The 14953-nt window shown below is 44.0% G+C and overlaps 1 protein-coding gene across 5 annotated transcripts in view; it reads right to left on the bottom strand.

Annotated features, from left to right (window-relative positions):
- Positions 1-14953, bottom strand: part of LOC131932099 (solute carrier family 45 member 3) — a 69461-nt gene that overhangs the window by 13001 nt on the left and 41507 nt on the right. For 4 of the 5 annotated variants that reach the window (XM_059288986.1, XM_059288985.1, XM_059288987.1 and 1 more), the window contains one exon: positions 5211-5346. The gene's annotated coding sequence lies outside the window, so the exon portion shown is untranslated. Of the gene's footprint in view, positions 1-5210; positions 5347-11786; positions 11857-14953 lie in introns of those variants that run through there. The other variant, XM_059288988.1, reaches the window with a different exon arrangement.

Here is a 14953-nt window from a genome sequence, read left to right on the forward strand (position 1 = left end):
ATGGAGACGACTTACAGACGGTGCCAGTCAATTTCTTGTCATGTCTAAGACAATCCCAGCCTCTTTTTATGTATATGTGTGGATTACCTGCTAAATACTCCTGTCTACAATGTATTTTAGATAACATACAAGTACATATAGCTTCCCTAGAACCAGACTGTTCTAACTCCACTTTTCTAAAAGTTCACAACAAGGCTTTAATGTTTTGCTTTCCTTAACGTTTCTATATTAGGCACTTGATGAGAGTAAACTGTTGTGTAATAATGTTGAGAGATATACGAAATGTTTTCCCATGATTCTTTGGTGGATTTAAAACACAACTGTTGTCCCCATATGCCCACCCCCCCCCCCACTTTCAGCCACAATGTTGTCCCCATATGCCCACCTCCCACTTTCAGCCACAATGTTGTCCACTGTATGCCCACCCTCCCTCCCCCACTTTCAGCCACAATGTTGTCCCCATATGCCCCCCCCCCACTTTCAGCCACAATGTTGTCCCCATATGCCCACCCCCCCCCACTTTCAGCCACAATGTTGTCCCCATATGCCCACCTCCCACTTTCAGCCACAATGTTGTCCCCATATGCCCACCTCCCACTTTCAGCCACAATGTTGTCCCCATATGCCCACCCCCCCCCCCACTTTCAGCCACAATGTTGTCCCCATATGCCCACCCACCCCCCCCACTTTCAGCCACAATATTGTCCCCATATGCCCACCTCCCACTTTCAGCCACAATGTTGTCCCCATATGCCCACCTCCCACTTTCAGCCACAATGTTGTCCCCATATGCCCACCTCCCACTTTCAGCCACAATGTTGTCCCCATATGCCCCCCCCACTTTCAGCCACAATGTTGTCCCCATATGCCCACCTCCCACTTTCAGCCACAATGTTGTCCCCATATGCCCACCTCCCACTTTCAGCCACAATGTTGTCCCCATATGCCCACCCCCCATTTTCAGCCACAATGTTGTCCCCATATGCCCACCCTCCCTCCCCCACTTTCAGCCACAATGTTGTCCCCATATGCCCACCTCCCACTTTCAGCCACAATGTTGTCCCCATATGCCCACCCTCCCTCCCCCACTTTCAGCCACAATGTTGTCCCCATATGCCCACCTCCCAGTTTCAGCCACAATGTTGTCCCCATATGCCCCCCCCCCCCCACTTTCAGCCACAATGTTGTCCCCATGCCCACCTCCCACTTTCAGCCACAATGTTGTCCCCATATGCCCACCTCCCACTTTCAGCCACAATGTTGTCCCCATATGCCCCCCCCCCCCACTTTCAGCCACAATGTTGTCCCAATATGCCCACCCCCCCCCACTTTCAGCCACAATGTTGTCCCCATATGCCCACCTCCCACTTTCAGCCACAATGTTGTCCCCATATGCCCACCCTCCCTCCCCCACTTTCAGCCACAATGTTGTCCCCATATGCCCACCTCCCACTTTCAGCCACAATGTTGTCCCCATATGCCCCCCCCCCCACTTTCAGCCACAATGTTGTCCCCATATGCCCACCTCCCACTTTCAGCCACAATGTTGTCCCCATATGCCCCCCCCCCCACTTTCAGCCACAATGTTGTCCCCATATGCCCACCCCCCCACTTTCAGCCACAATGTTGTCCCCATATGCCCACCTCCCACTTTCAGCCACAATGTTGTCCCCATATGCCCACCCCCCCACTTTCAGCCACAATGTTGTCCCCATATGCCCACCCCCCCACTTTCAGCCACAATGTTGTCCCCATATGCCCACCCCCCACCCCCCCACTTTCAGCCACAATGTTGTCCCCATATGCCCACCCTCCCTCCCCCACTTTCAGCCACAATGTTGTCCCCATATGCCCACCTCCCACTTTCAGCCACAATGTTGTCCCCATATGCCCCCCCCACTTTCAGCCACAATGTTGTCCCCATATGCCCACCCCCCACTTTCAGCCACAATGTTGTCCCCATATGCCCACCTCCCACTTTCAGCCACAATGTTGTCCCCATATGCCCACCTCCCACTTTCAGCCACAATGTTGTCCCCATATGCCCCCCCCCACTTTCAGCCACAATGTTGTCCCCATATGCCCACCTCCCACTTTCAGCCACAATGTTGTCCCCATATGCCCACCTCCCACTTTCAGCCACAATGTTGTCCCCATATGCCCACCCCCCATTTTCAGCCACAATGTTGTCCCAATATGCCCACCCTCCCTCCCCCACTTTCAGCCACAATGTTGTCCCCATATGCCCACCTCCCACTTTCAGCCACAATGTTGTCCCCATATGCCCACCCTCCCTCCCCCACTTTCAGCCACAATGTTGTCCCCATATGCCCACCTCCCACTTTCAGCCACAATGTTGTCCCCATATGCCCACCCTCCCTCCCCCACTTTCAGCCACAATGTTGTCCCCATATGCCCACCCTCCCTCCCCCACTTTCAGCCACAATGTTGTCCCCATATGCCCACCCCCCCCCCACTTTCAGCCACAATGTTGTCCCCATATGCCCACCCCCCACTTTCAGCCACAATGTTGTCCCCATATGCCCACCCCCCCACCCCCCACTTTCAGCCACAATGTTGTCCCCATATGCCCACCCTCCCTCCCCCACTTTCAGCCACAATGTTGTCCCCATATGCCCACCTCCCACTTTCAGCCACAATGTTGTCCCCATATGCCCCCCCCCCCACTTTCAGCCACAATGTTGTCCCCATATGCCCACCCCCCACTTTCAGCCACAATGTTGTCCCCATATGCCCACCCTCCCTCCCCCACTTTCAGCCACAATGTTGTCCCCATATGCCCACCTCCCACTTTCAGCCACAATGTTGTCCCCATATGCCCCCCCCCCCACTTTCAGCCACAATGTTGTCCCCATATGCCCACCTCCCACTTTCAGCCACAATGTTGTCCCCATATGCCCACCTCCCACTTTCAGCCACAATGTTGTCCCCATATGCCCACCCCCCATTTTCAGCCACAATGTTGTCCCAATATGCCCACCCTCCCTCCCCCACTTTCAGCCACAATGTTGTCCCCATATGCCCACCTCCCACTTTCAGCCACAATGTTGTCCCCATATGCCCACCCTCCCTCCCCCACTTTCAGCCACAATGTTGTCCCCATATGCCCACCTCCCACTTTCAGCCACAATGTTGTCCCCATATGCCCACCCTCCCTCCCCCACTTTCAGCCACAATGTTGTCCCCATATGCCCACCCTCCCTCCCCCACTTTCAGCCACAATGTTGTCCCCATATGCCCACCCCCCCCCCACTTTCAGCCACAATGTTGTCCCCATATGCCCACCCTCCCTCCCCCACTTTCAGCCACAATGTTGTCCCCATATGCCCACCTCCCACTTTCAGCCACAATGTTGTCCCCATATGCCCACCCCCCCCCCACTTTCAGCCACAATGTTGTCCCCATATGCCCCCCCCCCACTTTCAGCCACAATGTTGTCCCCATATGCCCGTCCCCCCCCCACTTTCAGCCACAATGTTGTCCCCATATGCCCACCCCCCCCCCCCCACTTTCAGCCACAATGTTGTCCCCATATGCCCACCCCACCCCCCCCCTTTCAGCCACAATGTTGTCCCCATATGCCCACCCCCCCCACTTTCAGCCACAATGTTGTCCCCATATGCCCACCCCCCCCCCCCCCACTTTCAGCCACAATGTTGTCCCCATATGCCCACCCCCCCCACTTTCAGCCACAATGTTGTCCCCATATGCCCCCCCCCCTCTTTCAGCCACAATGTTGTCCCCATATGCCCACCTCCCACTTTCAGCCACAATGTTGTCCCCATATGCCCACCCCCCCCCCCCCACTTTCAGCCACAATGTTGTCCCCATATGCCCCCCCCCCCACTTTCAGCCACAATGTTGTCCCCATATGCCCACCCCCCCCCACTTTCAGCCACAATGTTGTCCCCATATGCCCACCCCCCCCCCCCACTTTCAGCCACAATGTTGTCCCCATATGCCCACCCCCCCCACTTTCAGCCACAATGTTGTCCCCATATGCCCCCCCCCCCCCAATCATACCTCCTCCCGTCTTTATAAAGCCGTTGTGGCGGTGACAGAAATATTTCGTCTGCTTACATTGGCACGATGCCAAATGACATTTTTTTTTAATGAAACAAACGTTAGAGGCAGGGGGGTGGAGGAGGGGGGAGGGGGGGGACAGAGATCAAATGAGCAAGGCTGAAAGCGAGGATTTATTTAATGAGATCGAAATGTAAGAAAAAGTTGAGGATAGATACGAGAGAGATTTGGTATAGATAAGGGGAGAGAGAGAGAGAGAGAGAGAGAAAGAGAAAGAGAGAGAAAGAGAGAGAGAGAGAGATGGAAATAAGTTATTACAGAGAGAAATAGGTAAAGTAAGAAAGGTTGGGGAAAGATATTTGGATGGTAGGTTGATATTTGGATGGGGTTGACATTTGGATGGTAGGTTGATATTTGGATGGGGTTGACATTTGGATGGTAGGTTGATATTTGGATGGGGTTGACATTTGGATGGTAGGTTGATATTTGGATGGGGTTGACATTTGGGTGGTAGGTTGATATTTGGATGGGGTTGACATTTGGATGGTAGGTTGATATTTGGATTGGGGGGGGGTATTTGAATGGTGGTTGATATTTGGATGGGGGTTATATTTGGGTGGTGGGTTGATAGGGGGGATTCTAAAGGAATAAAGATATGATAAATTGGAAGAGGGCTGGGGAGGAAGTGAGATGAAGGATAATCGTTTGGCTTTTAATAGCGATAGGACGTACACAGTGATAGGAAGGAAATTATGGAGGTTACAAGGTTAAATAATCAGCGACAGAGTCGGGGTGGGGGGGGGGGGGGGTAAATTAGGAGGGGGTCAAGGACAAATAGAAGTGGGGTTGGGCAGAGGGCTTAAGGAGAGAAGAAGAATCAGGGAGAGAGGGGGTCAGAGAAAAGGATCAATGAGAGAGGGAGTGAGAAAGAGAGAAAAGAGATAAGAGAGGGCAGAGAGAAAGATAAGATATGAAAGAGAGGGTGTGAAATAGAAAGAGGGAAAGGGGTTCAAGCAGAGAGGGTCAGACAGTGAAAGGGGGTCATGGAAAATGAGTGAAAGAGAGAGAAGTGATCGGGGAGAAAGAACATGGATCTGGGAGAGAGGGGTCAGAGAGAGTGGACAGAGACAGAAGCAGTAAGAACCAAACCAATGTCTGGCACTGACCTTGAAGTGGACGCCCCTGATAGATTCGTGAAGCACGGTCAGCAGAGTGACCAGTGGTCAAGCCTAGTGGATCATTGGGGAGACTTGAATTAAAACATCAACACGGGCCACACATTGTGTCGGGGTGGGGCTCAGCCTGTAGATAAAATACAACAACGTGAGATGGCTATTTAACTACACTCTAAATAAACACAATGGTCAAATAAACGTAATGGTTAAATAAACGTTATGCTCAAATAAACAGAATGGTCAAATAAACATAATGGTTGAACAAACACAAACATGACATGGATAAAATCAGATATCCCCAGTTAGTGGGTAATTGGTGGATTATGTGGATAGGAGTCGGTGGACAAGTATCGTTGGACAAGTATCGTTGGACAAGTATCGTTGGACAAGTATCGTTGGACAAGTATCGTTGGACAAGTATCGTTGGACAAGTATCGTTGGACAAGTATCGTTGGACAAGTATCGGTGGACAAGTATCGTTGGACAAGTATCGGTGGACAAGTATCGTTGAACAAGTATAGGATAACAAGTATCGTTGGACAAGTATAGGTTAACAAGTAACGTTGGACAAGTATAGGTTAACAAGTAACGTTGGACAAGTATCGTTGGACAAGTATCGGTGGACAAGTATCGTTGAACAAGTATAGGATAACAAGTATCGTTGGACAAGTATAGGTTAACAAGTAACGTTGGACAAGTATCGGTGGACAAGTATCGGTAGACAAGAATCGGTAGATAGGAATCGGTAGACAGGAATAGGTGGATAAGTATCTATATAAGATAATCAGAGGAAAAAGTATCGGTATACTGGAATCGGTAAATAGTATCGGAAGACAGGAATAGGTGGACAAATAGCTTCCTATTTTCAAATAATTGCATTGAAATCGACTTTATATAATCATTAAAAAAAAACCAACATCACAAAATTCAGTCTAACATAATGTCTCTCTTCTTCGGGTTCGAACTCGGGACTTTTTGGTATAGCAACAATGAGCTTTAATACACAGACCCGAGTACTCCATCGTCCCTCCAAAAACTAAACCTAAGGATCAAACCCTTTCCCTTACAGCACAATGTACTGTGGCCTCAAAGAAAATATTAGGCCTCCATGTATCTGTCAATCACACAGTACTTTATTATAGACGATGTATTTCTCAGTCAGTGTTTATAGATCGGACTTCGAGCTGACGTTATGATAATATGTTTGTATTGATTCAAAATGCACTTCACAGAAAGTACAACAGTAAATCGTGACAAGGTGAAACGGCCATAGGGATTTAATTTTTACCCGTTCGTGCCTAAGACAGATGAAGTAGAGTTCATCTGTTTAAAGGACAGTGTGGTCAGCATAATGCCCAGCCGCCTTAGTTTCCCTAATGGGAGTCAGAGCTGGTGGTGGATTAAGGAAAGTTCTACAGACTCCAGCCTGGGATTCGAACTCGGGACTTTCGGGTTAGCAGTTGTAAGCTCTACCATTCGACTTCACTGTCCCCGCAGCACTTTAAATGAGCTTAAAATATTTAAAAATTACAATCTACAGTCCTAACCTGGAGGTATAAATAATTTATACATACACCAAATTACAAAATAAACCGAGTTAGAACATGTACCAAGTTTGAATATGCACCAAGTTTGAATATGCACCAAGTTTGAATATGCACCAAGTTTGAACACACATCATGTAAAAGGGGGTCGGCGCGTTAAGGCTTGTAAAGCTTGCGGTTGCTAAACCGACAAGTCCCAAGTTCGAACCCAAGAGTAGACGAGGCTCGATAGCTGGGGACAGCAACCTATCTAAGAGAAAAAAAACAAACAAAATCAAGCAACGAGGACAGGCAACGGCTATGGTAGCAAATCCAGAAAAGAAAAGCAGGCTGAAATCAGATTCAACGCATATGGCGCATAGCAAGCAGACACGTAATACTTAACAGTGTTGGGGTAAATACCGTCCAACATTACCATTAAAAACGAAAAAGAAGACCATCAAGAAAGATTGTCCCCACAAACACTAAGTGAGAACATAAACCATGTTGGAACATACGCCAAGTAAGAACTTGCACCAAGTTAGAACATATTCCATACAAGAAGTCCTGTCTTCACATACACTGACTGCTCATACACAACCCGAGAAGCACCGTCCTAACATACCCATACGTCTCAACACATGTCCCAACATACACATATGTATTTAATAAAACAGAGCGCTTAAAGATAAGCCACCCTAATACTCAGTAATCCCTCTACAGCCCCCTAGCAAAGGCTGAGGAATTTTTCCAATTGCGGGGTTTTCAAATGGGTCTGGTGTCGAGATTAAGTCATTCTGACACGTCACTATGCAGGAGCAGACGACTCACTAGGTGTGTAGTAGAGAAACGCGAGCACACACGTCAAAATATACACATACGGAACTATCGCATTTGTAATAATGTAGAAACAGTATACACGTAAAAAATATACACATACAGGAAACATCGGATATGTTTATATGTAATGTATAAACAACACACTCGCCAAAATATACACATACAGGAATAGTCGCATATGTTTATGTAATGTATAAACAGAGAAAAGTAAAAAAGAGGAAGAGTTGAATGTGTCGAAAATTTAACATAACAAAAAAAACAAAAAACTAACGCACACGCCAACGTTACACACATAAGGATTAAAGGATATGTATACATACACTGCCTAAGCACATAAGAGCAGAATAATATGTGTTCAAGAACTACACAAACAAACCGACATGTGCTACCAACTGCTAGCTGTATCGAAAAAAAAATTAAATCACCCATTGCTAATTGAATATTCTGGTTAAATTAATTTTAGTTTTAATTTTTCTTGAAGTTGTGAACAACAGCGGGAGCGGCTTTTAACAAAGGTGGCGCTCAAATATTGGGAGGGGGGGGGGGAGAGGAGGGGGGATAAAAGTAATTTAGGGGGTGGGGGGCTTTATAGAGTGTATTCGTATTCTCAAATTTACACTTTTTTATAACTCTGATTCCGTTGACGTCATTACGGGCGGAAAATTTCACCCAATTACTTTTTTTTGCATACAGAATATTTGGGGGAAGTAAAAAAAAAAATCGAAATCGAGGATTTGACAAAATCTCGATGTTATACACCTTCTAAGGCGGAAAGAAACCAGTTTTGCAATCAGGTCTGTGTGTGTGTGTGTGTGTGAACTCAATAACTTAAGTACCGTTTCAATTAGGTAGAAAACGTTTTATATATAAGTTTCTATACGTAGGTTTCTCAAATTTTCAGCGATTTCCGATAAACGGGATTGGTCTTTTACTCTATTTCCTAATTCTCAAAATCCGACTTTGGTACTGTTTCATTTAGGTGGACGTAACTTCACATATAAGTATAAGATCCTATCCCTAGTTTCCTATAAACGTATGAGCGATATTTGGAAACCGGAAATGGTACTTTACTCTATATCCCCCTTTAAAAATAAATCTTTAGAAGTTGATTTTTTATCGTATTCTCATAAAACAGCACATTCTAATATTACTTGTAGCGTGCATGTTTGTACACACAAAATTTGTGTAATAAACTTATTTACCATTTCTATAGTCCTCCTTCACTGGAAGAGTCGTCCCAAACCTTACTGTTATTAGTGTTATATAGGAATATACAACCCCTACTGTTATATAGGATTATACGAGGAACGCTAAGGAAGCTCACTCCAACTTTAAAAAAATATCTAAATCTATGGAGATGTACGGATTAACTTCAAAACGCGTGTGTTGCTCAGTTTCAATGAGACTGGTTCAACGTAAGTGGGTGAAAAATTGATTCAAATTGACGGGATTGTGAGGGATTGAGTCATATAGCCGTGTGCTACAACCGTGTCACATCGCAGTATGCCGTGTTACATGGCCGTGTGTCGTGTCATATTGCCGTGTGCTACAGCCGTGTCACATAGCCGTGTGCTACAGCTGTGTGACATCTGTGTATGAACGCCGAAACTTTAAAACCAAATATTTAAACAGCTCACCAAAATGACGGTTGAATACACCCTTCGTTTTCTTACATACAATACAGTAAGCGCCGACACGCTAACAATTCAGCTCCATAAGACAAACATTACCATTATTAGAGCTATACGATAAGGGTAACCTTCATTAGAACTATACGGTAAGGGGATAAAACCAATGTTATAACAATAAGGTAAGAGGGTAACGTAACTATTTTTATAACTATACCGTAGGGAGTACCATTACTATTAGAGCTATGTGGTTTGGGGGGGGGGGGGGTTAACCTTTATTAGAACTATACGGTAATGAGGTAACAATACCATTATTAGAACTATACGGTAAGGGAATAACTGTTATTAGTACTATACAGCAATGGGGTAACAATACCATTATTAGAACTATACCGTATGGGGGGGGGGGGGGGGGTATCCGTATCACATTTTAAAAACAAAGGCTGAGATCTAACAAATACCCACAGTATTTATTAACCAATCACCAAACATAGCGGAGATGGATAGATAAATCGATTGAAACAAAGGTAACAATCACCCACTCCACGTGTCTGTAATCCACCCCTTATAGTATTGTTGTGTTGTAGATTTGATTAACACTTTTTTAAAAACCTGTAATGGTGTTACAGGATAAGCCGCCTTCACGCTAGTGAAGTAGGGTTGTTATCTAAATCTTGAAGTATTTGAATAATGCGCGGATCAGATACTTTATGCTGACCAATGGATTATATTAGCGGTGTGGTTACTGTTTTGACGAAAAGGAAAAAAAAAACACTACTAGAATCTAGTCGGGTGGCGTCATCACAACCAACGACGTCGTCTCTAAAATCACGACATTATACGACAAGACTGTCTGGGTGAGTTGGTTTTCGTCACATTTGGGTGACGTAAAGATAGAACGATGATGTCATAAATCACATGACATCAACCTTGGGAATATCAAACAACCATTTTCCGTGACAAAAACAAACAAACAAACAACAACGACATGGAATCAATGAGAACGCGCACAAATGGGATATGGAAGGATGCGCAGTAAAACGATATTGGAGCGCATCCTAAAGAAGGCGCATTACAACGATGGAGATAGATGGTGAAGTCTAGTACTAAAGTGGTTTAATTACATATGGACGACTAGTACTAAAGTGACATTGTTACATATGAAAGTCTTATACTAAAGTGGTTTAGTTACATATATAATTATAGTACATATGGAAAACGTACTAAAATGGTTTAGTTACATATAGAAGACATGAAATAAAATGGTTTAGTTACAAATGGACAGCTAGTACTAACACGATAGCCACACAGCTAGACGCACCAATATACTATGCTATAACAATGATTTATCAGCGGTCAGCCAAAGCGAGTGCATTGGAACGTGTAATAAGGGGAGAGAATGAAAGCCCGGATGCCGATGATGAAGGGCGGTAACTCGAACTAAAATCAATTCAATATGTAAACAATCCTTGTATAAACCCATCCGGCGGCCTGCTAAATGACAGTTTTATAGAACGTTACGCATCCCACACTGTAACATGTTGCCTCTCCCCCCCCCCTCCCCCGCCCTCAACGATATATGGGAGAGGGGAGTTGTGTGTTAGCACGCATGGCCATACAGCGGTTTAATAAGTGATGTTTGGGTCAGTGAACACGTGACGTTCTCTCATTAGATAAATAATCTCTAGGGGACAGGCAAGGGGGGGGGGGAAGACGGGGGTTATGGGGGAATATTAGCGGCAGGGTACATATAGGTGGTCAGGGGTCCAGGGGGCTTGTGAGGGCCAGGGGTATTTGTGGGCCAGGGGTATGTGTGGGCCAGGGGTATGTGGGGGACAGGGGTATGTGGGGGACAGGGGTATGTGGGGGACAGGGATATGTGGGGGACAGGGGTATGTGGGGGACAGGGGTATGTGGGGGACAGGGGTATGTGGGGGACAGGGGTATGTGGGGGACAGGGGTATGTGGGGGACAGGGGTATGTGGGGGACTGGGGTATGTGGGGGACAGGGGTATGTGGGGGACAGGGGTATGTGGGGGACAGGGGTATGTGGGGGACAGGGGTATGTGGGGGACAGGGGTATGTGGGGGAAAGGGGTATGTGGGGGACAGGGGCATGTGGGGGACAGGGGTATGTGGGGGACAGGGGTATGTGGGGGACAGGGGTATGTGGGGGACAGGGGTATGTGGGGGACAGGGGTATGTGGGGGACAGGGGTATGTGGGGGACAGGGGTATGTGGGGGACAGGGGTATATGGGAGCCAGGGGCATATGGGCGCATGAAGCAAGGGCATATGTGGGGGCCAGGGGATTGTGGGAACCAGGGGCATGTAGGGGGACAGGGGCATGTGGGGGACATGGGCGAGAGCATACAGATTTTAAAAAAAACAACCAATCACAATCAACATAACTTATTATTGATTTTACAATTTAGTGTCAGTTTTTTTTACCCTCGTTTTAAGTTTTTCAAAATGTTACTGTCTAAGCCCCGTGTTAGACAAAATATTGCCTTAATTAACTTTAACGTGTATAACGAATACAACTCAACTTCAAAAAACAAACAACAAAATTGCCTACCTGAGAACATCTAATCGGAACACAAACAATACATCCGACCCTTTCCTCTAAACAGTTTCAACACAGCTTCACAACAAACCGCCAACCCAGCAGTATAAAACCAACACTACACACACCAACCACGCCACAATTTAACCTCTGCCAACAGAAAGCGATAGCTTTTAAGTCGTTTCAAATTAATCCAGGAAAAAAAATAATTCCCCAACAAGCAAATATACGACCCACATATAGATGTCAACATCTGGCCTATGTACTTGATACATTAGCCAACGCAATCGGCTCGAAATTCTGCTTTGGGATCGATATTCTACAGCGCAATCGATTTAAAAGTTCGGCGTATGTTAATAACGTGTGATAAAAGCCGATTGATTTTTTTTTACATTATTATTATTACATAGGTGAATTAAGAGTGAAATAATATTACGTATCTGTAATAGGTAAGCAATAATTCATCTAAGGTGCGAGGCCGCGCATTGTTTTTAAACCAGCCGCGCAGTCATTTTTGTAAACCAGAATAACTGTGGAAATCCTTTTGTTATCATCATACAAATACACACACCCCATATAGACCTATTTTACACATACGCTTTCAGAGTTTCTTATAGGAATCTTTCCGGGGGGGGGGGGGGGGGTTGTACCACCCCACAGAGCACCCCCACCACCACCCCAGCCCCTCGACGAAATAGACAAAATATATAATTTATGTATAAATATATACTTAAATCAGTGCCCCCCCGTCCACCCTTCTGGAAATTCTGAGTGCGCCCCGCGGAAGTTTAAAGTACCCCCACCCAGTAGCGTAGCGAGGGGAGGGGGGGGCGGGGGGGGGGCATATGTCCCCGGGTGCCGAGCTTAGGGGGCGCCAAAATGGGTTGGAAAAATAAATTGAAAGGTTGAGGGGGTGCAAACTGAAAGTTTGAGGGGGGGGGGGGTGCAAATCAAAATCTCGAGGGGGGGGGGTGCAAATCGAAAGTTTGAGGGGGGGGGGTGCAAATCGAAATCTCTAGGGAGGGTGCAAATCGAAAGTTTGAGGGGGGTGTGCAAATCGAAATCTCGAGGGGGGGGGGTGCAAATCGAAAAGTTTGTCCCCGGGCGCCGGGAAGGGTCGCTACGCCTCTGCCCCCACCACACGGAAAAAAGTGTCTGAAAAACCCACTGCAAGCTTTTATTATTCGACTAGGCTTTGTATTATTGTTATGGTTGCTATTATTGTCTTATGATGATATAATTGCTGTCATTGAAATGAATTGAAATAAAAATAACATTTTTTTTTTCAAATTTGGTGATAATTAGGGCAAGAAATGTGTATACATCAAAACACACATAAACTGAGAATAGATTGGGGGTATATGCGATACTAGGCAAGTTTTTTTGCTTGTTAAAGAGTAATTGTGTGCCTGTCTTCAAATACTAGACTGATTTACAAAAGTACGGGGAAAAATATATTTTCTGAAGTAATGGAGTAATTTTGTATTTTCGTGTCAACATACAAAAGTAGGGAATAAAAAAAATCAGTAATCAGATTGACCCAGATATATTTTCTGAAGTAATGGAAAGTAATTTTGTATTTTCGTGTCAACATACAAAAGTAAGGAGTAAAAAAAAAAATCACTAATCAGATTGACCCATATATATTTTCTGAAGTAATGGAGTAATTTTGTATTTTCGTGTCAACATACAAAAGTAGGGAATAAAAAAATCAGTAATCAGATTGACCCAGATATATTTTCTGAAGTAATGGAAAGTAATTTTGTATTTTCGTGTCAACATACAAAAGTAAGGAGTAAAAAAAAAATCACTAATCAGATTGACCCATATATATTTTCTGAAGTAATGGAGTAATTTTGTATTTTCGTGTCAACATACAAAAGTAGGGAATAAAAAAAAAATCACTAATCAGATTGACCCATATATATTTTCTGAAGTAATGGAGTAATTTTGTATTTTCGTGTCAACATACAAAAGTAGGGAATAAAAAAATCAGTAATCAGATTGACCCAGATATATTTTCTGAAGTAATGGAAAGTAATTTTGTATTTTCGTGTCAACATACAAAAGTAAGGAGTAAAAAAAAATCACTAATCAGATTGACCCATATATATTTTCTGAAGTAATGGAAAGTAATTTTGTATTTTCGTGTCAACATACAAAAGTAGGGAATAAAAAAATCAGTAATCAGATTGACCCAGATATATTTTCTGAAGTAATGGAAAGTAATTTTGTATTTTCGTGTCAACATACAAAAGTAAGGAGTAAAAAAAAATCACTAATCAGATTGACCCATATATATTTTCTGAAGTAATGGAGTAATTTTGTATTTTCGTGTCAACATACAAAAGTAGGGAATAAAAAAATCAGTAATCAGATTGACCCAGATATATTTTCTGAAGTAATGGAAAGTAATTTTGTATTTTCGTGTCAACATACAAAAGTAAGGAGTAAAAAAAAATCACTAATCAGATTGACCCATATATATTTTCTGAAGTAATGGAAAGTAATTTTGTATTTTCGTGTCAACATACAAAAGTAAGGAGTAAAAAAATCAGTAATCAGATTGACCCAGATATATTTTCTGAAGTAATGGAAAGTAATTTTGTATTTTCGTGTCAACATACAAAAGTAAGGAGTAAAAAAAAATCACTAATCAGATTGACCCATATATATTTTCTGAAGTAATGGAGTAATTTTGTATTTTCGTGTCAACATACAAAAGTAGGGAATAAAAAAATCAGTAATCAGATTGACCCAGATATATTTTCTGAAGTAATGGAAAGTAATTTTGTATTTTCGTGTCAACATACAAAAGTAAGGAGTAAAAAAAAATCACTAATCAGATTGACCCATATATATTTTCTGAAGTAATGGAAAGTAATTTTGTATTTTCGTGTCAACATACAAAAGTAAGGAGTAAAAAAATCAGTAATCAGATTGACCCAGATATATTTTCTGAAGTAATGGAAAGTAATTTTGTATTTTCGTGTCAACATACAAAAGTAAGGAGTAAAAAAAAATCACTAATCAGATTGACCCATATATATTTTCTGAAGTAATGGAGTAATTTTGTATTTTCGTGTCAACATACAAAAGTAGGGAATAAAAAAATCAGTAATCAGATTGACCCAGATATATTTTCTGAAGTAATGGAAAGTAATTTTGTATTTTCGTGT

This window comes from Physella acuta, unplaced genomic scaffold (assembly GCF_028476545.2).
Source record: "Physella acuta isolate Inbredline_101_S28 unplaced genomic scaffold, ASM2847654v3 ptg002087l, whole genome shotgun sequence".
Classification (NCBI taxonomy): Eukaryota; Metazoa; Mollusca; class Gastropoda; family Physidae; genus Physella; species Physella acuta.